The following is an 8,297-nucleotide window of genomic DNA, read 5'->3' on the forward strand; positions in this document are numbered from 1 at the left end:
TGAGAGTTTAATCTCTATTTTATCATGGATTTTTTTTCCTAATTAAATCTACTTTTCACTTTCTTGAATTATCCTTATATTATTTACTGAGTCTGAACAAATAATACTGATTACATTTAATGTTACATGATTTTGTTTATTGTGTGATTATTATAATCTATCCAAGGAGAGGTCCAATGTCTTATGCTCTATACATTAACAAATGAAAGGATTATTAACAGAGTATTTTTAAAATACCTCTGCCATTCTAAGTTATCATATACTAATTCTAAAGCCAACACATAAGTACATGTTTTTAATCATAGAAGATATTATATCATAAGAAAATTAAAGGGCAATTTTATTTTTTGAATTAATCCTCTTGTTTTAAAACAAGAGGAAGCATGGATACACTGATACCTCTTCATGAGTTGTTTCTGCTATAGGCTCATTGAAACTTGGATAATGCAGCTCTCAGCATGATAAAATGATGAAAGCAATTGAAAAAACTGACAGGCTTATTAAAGTCTAGATTAACGAGTCTGAAAATTCTGCCATTATTTAGTAGCTTTTAATTTTTTAACCTTAGATAATGGAATTCATTATAAATAGAAATTTGGTTTTCACCTATATATAAAATATGGGGAAATTAAACTAGATAATATACATATAAATTCATTAAAATTAATTAATTACATTCAGACTTTCAGTAGATTTGATTTAAGAAGATAGAATTACAAAAAAAGAAGATATAGAGATTTTGGATAATTTTTGAGAAAAAACATGAACCACATAACTCCATAGTTGAAGTATGTCATGAAATCAGTAACTGTGAGTATGACTGTTATTGGCTAAATTGTGTCCCTCCAAAATTAATATGTTGAAGGCCCACCACCTCCGAATGTAGGTAGGAGATAGGGCCTTTAAGGAGGTAATTAAGTTAAAATGCAGCTGTTATGGTAGGTCCTTATTTACTTATTTATCTATCCATTCATTCATTTATTTAAAATTTTATTCTATTTTTAGTGTTCCAAGATTCATTGTTTATGCACCACACCCAGTGTTCCATGCAATACATGCCCTCCTTAATACCTACCACCAGGCTCACCTAACCTCCCACCTCACTCCCCTCCAAAACCCTGTTTTGTTTCTGAGAGTCCACAGTCTCTCATGGTTTATCTCCCCCTCTGATTTCCCCCTATTCACTTTTCCTTTCCTTCTCTTAATGTTCTCCCTGTTATTCCTTGTGCTTTACAAGTAAGTGAAACCATATAATAATTGACTCTCTCTGCTTGACTTATTTCACTCAGCATAATCTCCAGTCCCATCCATGTTGATACAAAAGTTGGGTATTCATCCTTTCTGATGGAGGATAATATTCCATTTTATATATGGACCATATCTTCTTTATCCATTTGTCTGTTGAAGGGCATCTTGGCTCTTTCCACAGTTTGGCGATTGTGGACATTGCTACTATGAACATTGGGGTACATATGGCCCTTCTTTTCACTACCTCTGTATCTTTGAGGTATATACCCAGTAGTGCAATTGCAGGGTCATAGGGTAGCTCTATTTTTAATTTCTTAAGGAATCTCCACACTGTTTTCCGAAGTGGCTGCACCAACTTGCATTCAGGGTGGGCCCTCATTTAATCTGACTAGTATCTTTGTGAAAAGAGGAAATTCAGACACACAAAAAGACACCAATGATGCACATATGGACAAAGACCATGTGAGGACATAGGAAGAAGGCCAGCCATCTGTAAGCCAAGGAGACAGACGTCAGAAGAACCCAAATCTGCCAACACCTTGATATTAAACTTCTTCCTCCTGAACTATTGAAAAATTCAATTTCCACTGTTTAGGCCACCCAGTCTGTGGTATTTTGTTATGGCGTCTGTCCTAAACTAGGACACCTGCTTTTTATGAAATTCAGATAACTGTTGAAATGTCAGATGCTGATCAAGAATTTGTCCCACTTTTCTCTCTGCTTCAAGGACATCTTTGAGCCATCTTCTTTGAGCCAAAGAAATACAGATTTTATAAGGAGTATGCCATTATTTAACTCCAAATTTCACTGAGTATCATAATTGTTTTTAGTTTAGCACTAATATATAGGTGCAGAAAGTTCTTTCTCTCTTCTTCCTCACTCTTCTAGGTACCCAGTGCCACAGCCCCTTTTCTTTAATTCGCAAGTGTCCTAAGTGAGTGTCTACAATAGAGTATATTATTGTCTATATGGGAAAAGTAGACAGGTTTAAGGAAAGTCTTATAGCAAGAAATATGCTCTTCTGCTCAACAGTCAGCAGATAAAGCTCAAGGATTCTAACAAGGGAAAGGCACAATTTTCTTTTCAATGCATCTCTCTAGGATTGCCTTTTCATTCTGTTTCTCCTTAAATTCTTTTGTCTGCTTTTTCCTGAAAAGTTAATTTCCTTGTTCACTTCGTCAGTGGATTTTATTGAACCCACTGAATCCAGAGTCTGAATAATTAGCAAACAAATAGCTCAAGGACAGAGCACTAGGTCTTCTGACCCTCAAAGAAATTGGAAAAAATTACTTGGATTCCATTCTTGTAAAGAAAGCAAAGAAAGAGAAAGCCAACAGTCAAGTTTACACATCAAAACAGTCTTTGATATTCTGCACTTGTTTTTGCCTATATGGTATTATTTCAGGAAAGCCAGAAATAACACTGAAATTTCCTCATAAATATCCTTCCTACACTGACACTAAGTCTTTTAATGTAAAATCTTGCCTTTTTAATTTCACTTTAACATGGGACCTATTTGGAGAAGAAAGGAATGAAATGAGACCAAAAGCATCAGGTACTGCATTTTCTCTTTTTTTCAAAGATTTATTTATTTTGGAGAGAAAGAGAGCAGGGGCAGGGGCAGAGGGAGAGAAGTTCAAGCAGACTCCCCATTGAGCATGGAGCCGGATGCCTGCTCCATCTCATGACCCTGCCATTAGGACCTGAGTTGAAACAAAGAATCAGACACTCAGTTGACTGAGCCATCCGGGCACCCCCAGCTACTGCATTTCCAACATCGTAGCAGTAATGAGTTTCTCCAGAGAGGTGCCTGTAAAGACAAGTGATCTACTATAAAGCTGGACTTACTCTCTATCATACATACACACACACATACACACAAATATATATGCACTATGGCCTTCCATGCCTCGAAAGTATCCTGAGTGAATAAGAATAAGATCCCTGGAGGCCATAGGGCACTAACTTGGGATATATTGAACTTCAAAGTTAATCAGTTTTGCTGACGATTTACTCACTGTACTGACTAGGGTGTAAAGGAGAGTTCATATAATTTTTATGACAGGATCTATGCTTGTGTTCTGACTTCTTTAACCAGTAACTATGCAAATTGGAGATAATTTATCAGAGGATTCAAGCATAAATATTGCCAAATCACTGCCCTCCACCTGTAGTCTATTCTCAGTTACGCCTATAGGACAGTAAGTATACTACCTTAAGGATGGTGAACTGTCCTCACCTAGAGCCATTCATTCACTCAACTGACAGATACTCACTGAGAACCTATTACATACCAGGCATTGTTCTTGGCCAAGAGGTTGGACTAATGAACTTAGCAATGTTCCTGGTGAAGCTGGAGGAGACAGACAAAAAATAAATGATTTTCATAACTATACTACAAATGAGTATCCAATTAGTATATTTAATCCAATTTTTACATACACACAAACATAAACACACTGTGTTTTGGCCAATCTAAGACCTATATAAGCTTTTTTATTTTTTCTTTTAGAGATTTATTTATTTATTAGAGAGAGAAAGAGAGAGAGAGCATATGAGCTGGGCCAGGAGAAGGAGGGAGAGGGAGAGAGAAACTTTAGCAGACTCTGCTGAGTGTGGAGCCCCATGTGGGGTTCAATCTCAGGACCCTGAGATCATGACCTGAGCCAAAACCAAGAGTCAGCCCCTTAACCAACTGAGCCACCCAGAGGTGCCCCAGATCTAAGCTTTTAATATCAGAATATGTCTTATAATGAATAATCTCTTGGATTCAATGAACTATGACAAGTGTTTAAAGCAAAATAAAATAGACCAAGGTAAGGAACAGAATGTAGGAGGTATTATATTTAGATAGAGAGCCCAGGGAAACCTTAACAGTGAGGTAAGAATTAGAAGAATCTAAGAATACATTGCATGTGAAAGTATTCTATAAGATCCCTGTGCCAGAGCCAATTGAGGTCAGCTGTGGAGGGTACAGGAGCTTTTGCCACTCAGAGCTGACCTGGTCCCAGTGCCCATGCTGGGCTTTAGATGGGGAGTCTTTGCTGGTGACTGTTGCTTCAGCCCTCCTGGTGTAGCCATGACTCAGGTTGCTCTGCTGTGTTCTATCACCTCCTCCTAAAGACTCTTCCTGACTTATTTCCACATTTGGACACTGAAGAATGTAACATCTTGATTAACTAACTTGATTAAGGAATGCCACAAACACCACAACATTCTGAAATTGTTTGATCATTGCAATGATCTTGATTAGGAGATGAAAAAAATGCTTGAAGAATTCATACATTGAAAAGAGGACCAAGAGCGGGGGACATGGCAGTGTGACACGTAAAAGACTTTCTAATCCCATAGAGGAATCTGAAAAATAAATTACAGGCGTACCTTGAAAAAAAAAATCCCTTGTGCCATAGTAATAAAGATAAAATTGAGATAAAATTCATATTTAATAAGAATTCACCCATCTGAAGTGTACATTCAACTACTTTTAGTGTATTCAGAGCCATGCAAACCTCACTGTGATCAATTTCAAAAATATCATCACCCTAAAAAGAAACCCATATACATTAGTAGTTATTGCCTATTTCCCCCAGACCACCTAGGCTTAGACAATCATTCTACTTTGTGTCTCTATAGATTTGCTTATTTTAGACAATTTTATGTAAATAGCATCATATAATATGTAGTCTTTGGTTTCTTTAACTTAGTATAATGTTTTCAAGGTTCATTGATGTTGTAAATGTATATCATTACTTCATTCCTTTATTTTTGCTGAATAATATTGCATTGTATGGATATATCAAATTCAATTAGATATATTAGATCATACATCTAATATATCAAAGGATATATTATTCTTTCATCAGTTAATGCATATTTGGGTTGTTTCTACTTTTTTTGCTATTATGAATAATTCTTCTATGAAACTTTAAGTACAAGTTTTAGTAAGGGCATGTGTTTTCTCATTTTCTGGGGTATTTACCTAGGAGTGGAATTGCTGGTTCGTACGATAACTCTGTTTAACTCTTTGAAGAACTGCCAGACTGTTTTCCACAGTGACCTCACTGTTCCATATTCCCACCATCAGGGCATGAAGGTTCCACTTCTTCCACCTCCTCACCAGCACTTTTTTTATTTTTAGTATAGCATTCTGGGGCTTTGATTCACGTTTCCTTGATGACTAATGATATTGAGTATATTTTTATTGGCTATTTGTCTACTTTCTTTGCAGAAATGTGAGTTCACATCCTTTGTCCACTTTTGATTGGGTTATTTGATTTTTTATTACTGAATAGCAAGATTTCTTGTATGTTCTAGGTAAAAATGCTTTATAAAATATGTGATTTGAAAATATATTTTCTGAGAATTGACTAGTGGTGTGACTTATTCAGCTATATATAAGGAGTAGTAGATCTCTTCCCATGCTCCAAATTCTAGTGTGATGTGTCAGGAATTTTTACTAAACATATCATTTTTGGGTTGGGACTGAATTTAATATCCCATTGCAAGCAAGTTGCAATAATTGTATGAACTTACATTTTGCAGCAAAAAATTCTCTTGGCTTACTTTATTCTATTCTATTCTATTCTATTCTATTCTATTCTATCTTATTTTATTTTATTTGGCAAATTCTTGAACTCATGTCACACTGTGGAAGAGTCTGCATATTTCAAAAGCAAGGCAGTAGGGTCAGGGCTCAAGGTCAACTCAGCTGACAGAATAGACTCTGGATCTTGGCTTGTTTCTAAAATAAACTCAGACCTCAAGGGTCATCATCTGGCTAGGTCAGCAGCTGAAGCTTTCTCCAAGATGACTTGATGATTAGTGAAGGGGTCAGCGTGTTTGCCTTGGTGAAAACATAAATCCAGTCTTGAATAATTAATTCAATTATGCATAATGCATGGTAAAAGGGTGAAGCCCCAGGAAGATAAAGGGTTTCCCAGCAGCAATTTCTAGCCAGTGCTTATGTCAGTAAGGAAAGGATGAAGTGCCAGAACTCACGTAAATAAAACACAGATCCTTAGCAAAGCAACACTTCTTAGCACCAATGTGCTTGTAAATTGGTCATTCTCTTCTTAGAAGGCCATATTTGGAATATCATAGCTCTAAAGCCGAAATGCAGTAGTAAAAAATATATGCCCTGTTTGATAAAAAGAGTGCCTTTTGAAAAGTGTTATTTCAGTGAAACACCAAAATGATTGAAAGAAGTGTGTCCATAGTAATAAAGGGACAGAAGCCTTTTGGGTACCTTTAGTCTCCTTTTTAAGCAGAAAAAAGGAACATGGTATTGTATGTCTCTCAATCTACTTTCAAGATCCTAGTAATTAATTTTAAAATAAGTTAGTTTTGGTCAAAGTACTAGCATGAGAATTTATATATTGTGTTTTTTCAGCCTCTCGATAGGTAAGTAGATAAAAATAAAGAAATACAGACGTAAATAGTTGGATGAAAAGAATAACAAAACATTTAAGGAATCCACACCTGCTTCCTCTTTATTAATTGGTAAAAAAGTTGAAAGAAGAAATGAATACACAACAGAAGGAAGAGGAGAGAGGAAGGATAAGTAGTAAAAGGGAGGGAGGAAATCAGTAATGAAGGCAATTTTAGAAATAAACAATGAGGAAGAAACCAAAATATTTGCAGATGTATCATCTCTTTGAAGCTTCACAACAGTTTTTCGGGGGTAGATCTTATTGACTAATTTTAGAGATGAGGAAGTTCAAGTTTAGCGAGTTTAAGGAACTTTTTAAAGTTCATAGCTAGTAAGTCCTGGGTCTCATTGTCCCATAAAGGAGACTTGGGGTAGATTAACCATAAATACCAATTCAGGTGGAAGGCAATAAGCATTGATTTTCCTAAGTGTTACAGGCCCAATGGCCTTTAGTGCTTTCTGAGGTTTCACATTGAGACAGTCAGAAATATACCCCCAAGGTCCTCTTCCATACAGTAAAGATGTTTCACTATTGATCTACTCTCTTCAATATGTATTTTTTTTAAAGATTTTATTTATTTATTTGACAGACAGAGGTCACAAGTAGGCAGAGAGGCAGGCAGAGAGAGAGAGAGGAGGAAGCAGGCTCCCTGCTGAGCAGAGAGCCCTATGCGGGACTCGATCCCAGGACCCTGAGATCATGACCTGAGCCAAAGGCAGAGACTTAACGCACTGAGCCACCCGGGCGCCCCCAATATGTATTTTTAAAGCATTCTCTGATTTCCTTATTTTCCTGCTCCATAAGGTTCTACCTGTAACTTCAGACTGTCTGATGGGACATATGAATATGATATATTTGTATGCATGAACATATGTGTATATGTATTTTGGTATACATATTATTATATGTTATATGTGTATGTATTTTGAAATTGCTGAAATCAACTTTTATAGTTGTTCTGACAAATTTTCCAGAAGAAACAAAGCAGAGATGTTAAGAGCTTAGAATTTGGAGCATGACTTCCAGTGTGTGACTCTCTCCTCTGCCACTTATTAGCAGTGTGATCTGGAAAAGTAACTTAACCTCTTTTGGCATTAATTTATTCATCTGTATAATGGTGGAATATGAATGAAGATAGGTAGATCTCTTAGAATAATGTCTGACACATAACAAGCACTACATAGTGTTTGCTGGTTCTTGCAATGAATGAATTGCAAGGGAATGCAATGAATGAGCAACTCATTTGTTCTCTACTCTGGCCTTCCTTATTCTCTTCTCCATATGCCAGCCAAAGAAACCTTCCCTTTAGGTAACATCACTCTCCATAATAAGGCAGAAGTCCCTTTAAATGGCTTCTGAAGTTCTGTATTGTCATGGTCAGAATCAGTCTACATCTTTGACTCATCTTAAACATATTCCTTCATTCATACCTCTCAGCTCCTCAGATTTTCCCCAGAAAATTTCTCCTTTATTACATAATAATATTCTACTGATCTTTCAGAGCCCAGCAGCTTGAGAGTCCCTTCTTCAAGAAACCCTTGCTGACCTTTATACTTAGTGAAATTTCTCCCTTCTGGTTTTCATAGACCTTTCTATTTCTTCTATGTATAATTTTTCACT

General features: G+C 36.3%; 1 pseudogene; it reads left to right on the forward strand.

The window, feature by feature from the left end:
- LOC116868834 overlaps positions 1–4,616 on the forward strand; it is a 30,782-nt pseudogene extending 26,166 nt beyond the window's left edge.
- Positions 4,617–8,297: the final 3,681 nt, after the last annotated feature.

The sequence above is a fragment of the Lontra canadensis genome, unplaced genomic scaffold (assembly GCF_010015895.1).
Source record: "Lontra canadensis isolate GAN:19392208 unplaced genomic scaffold, GSC_riverotter_1.0 scaffold17, whole genome shotgun sequence".
NCBI classification, from domain to species: Eukaryota; Metazoa; Chordata; class Mammalia; order Carnivora; family Mustelidae; genus Lontra; species Lontra canadensis.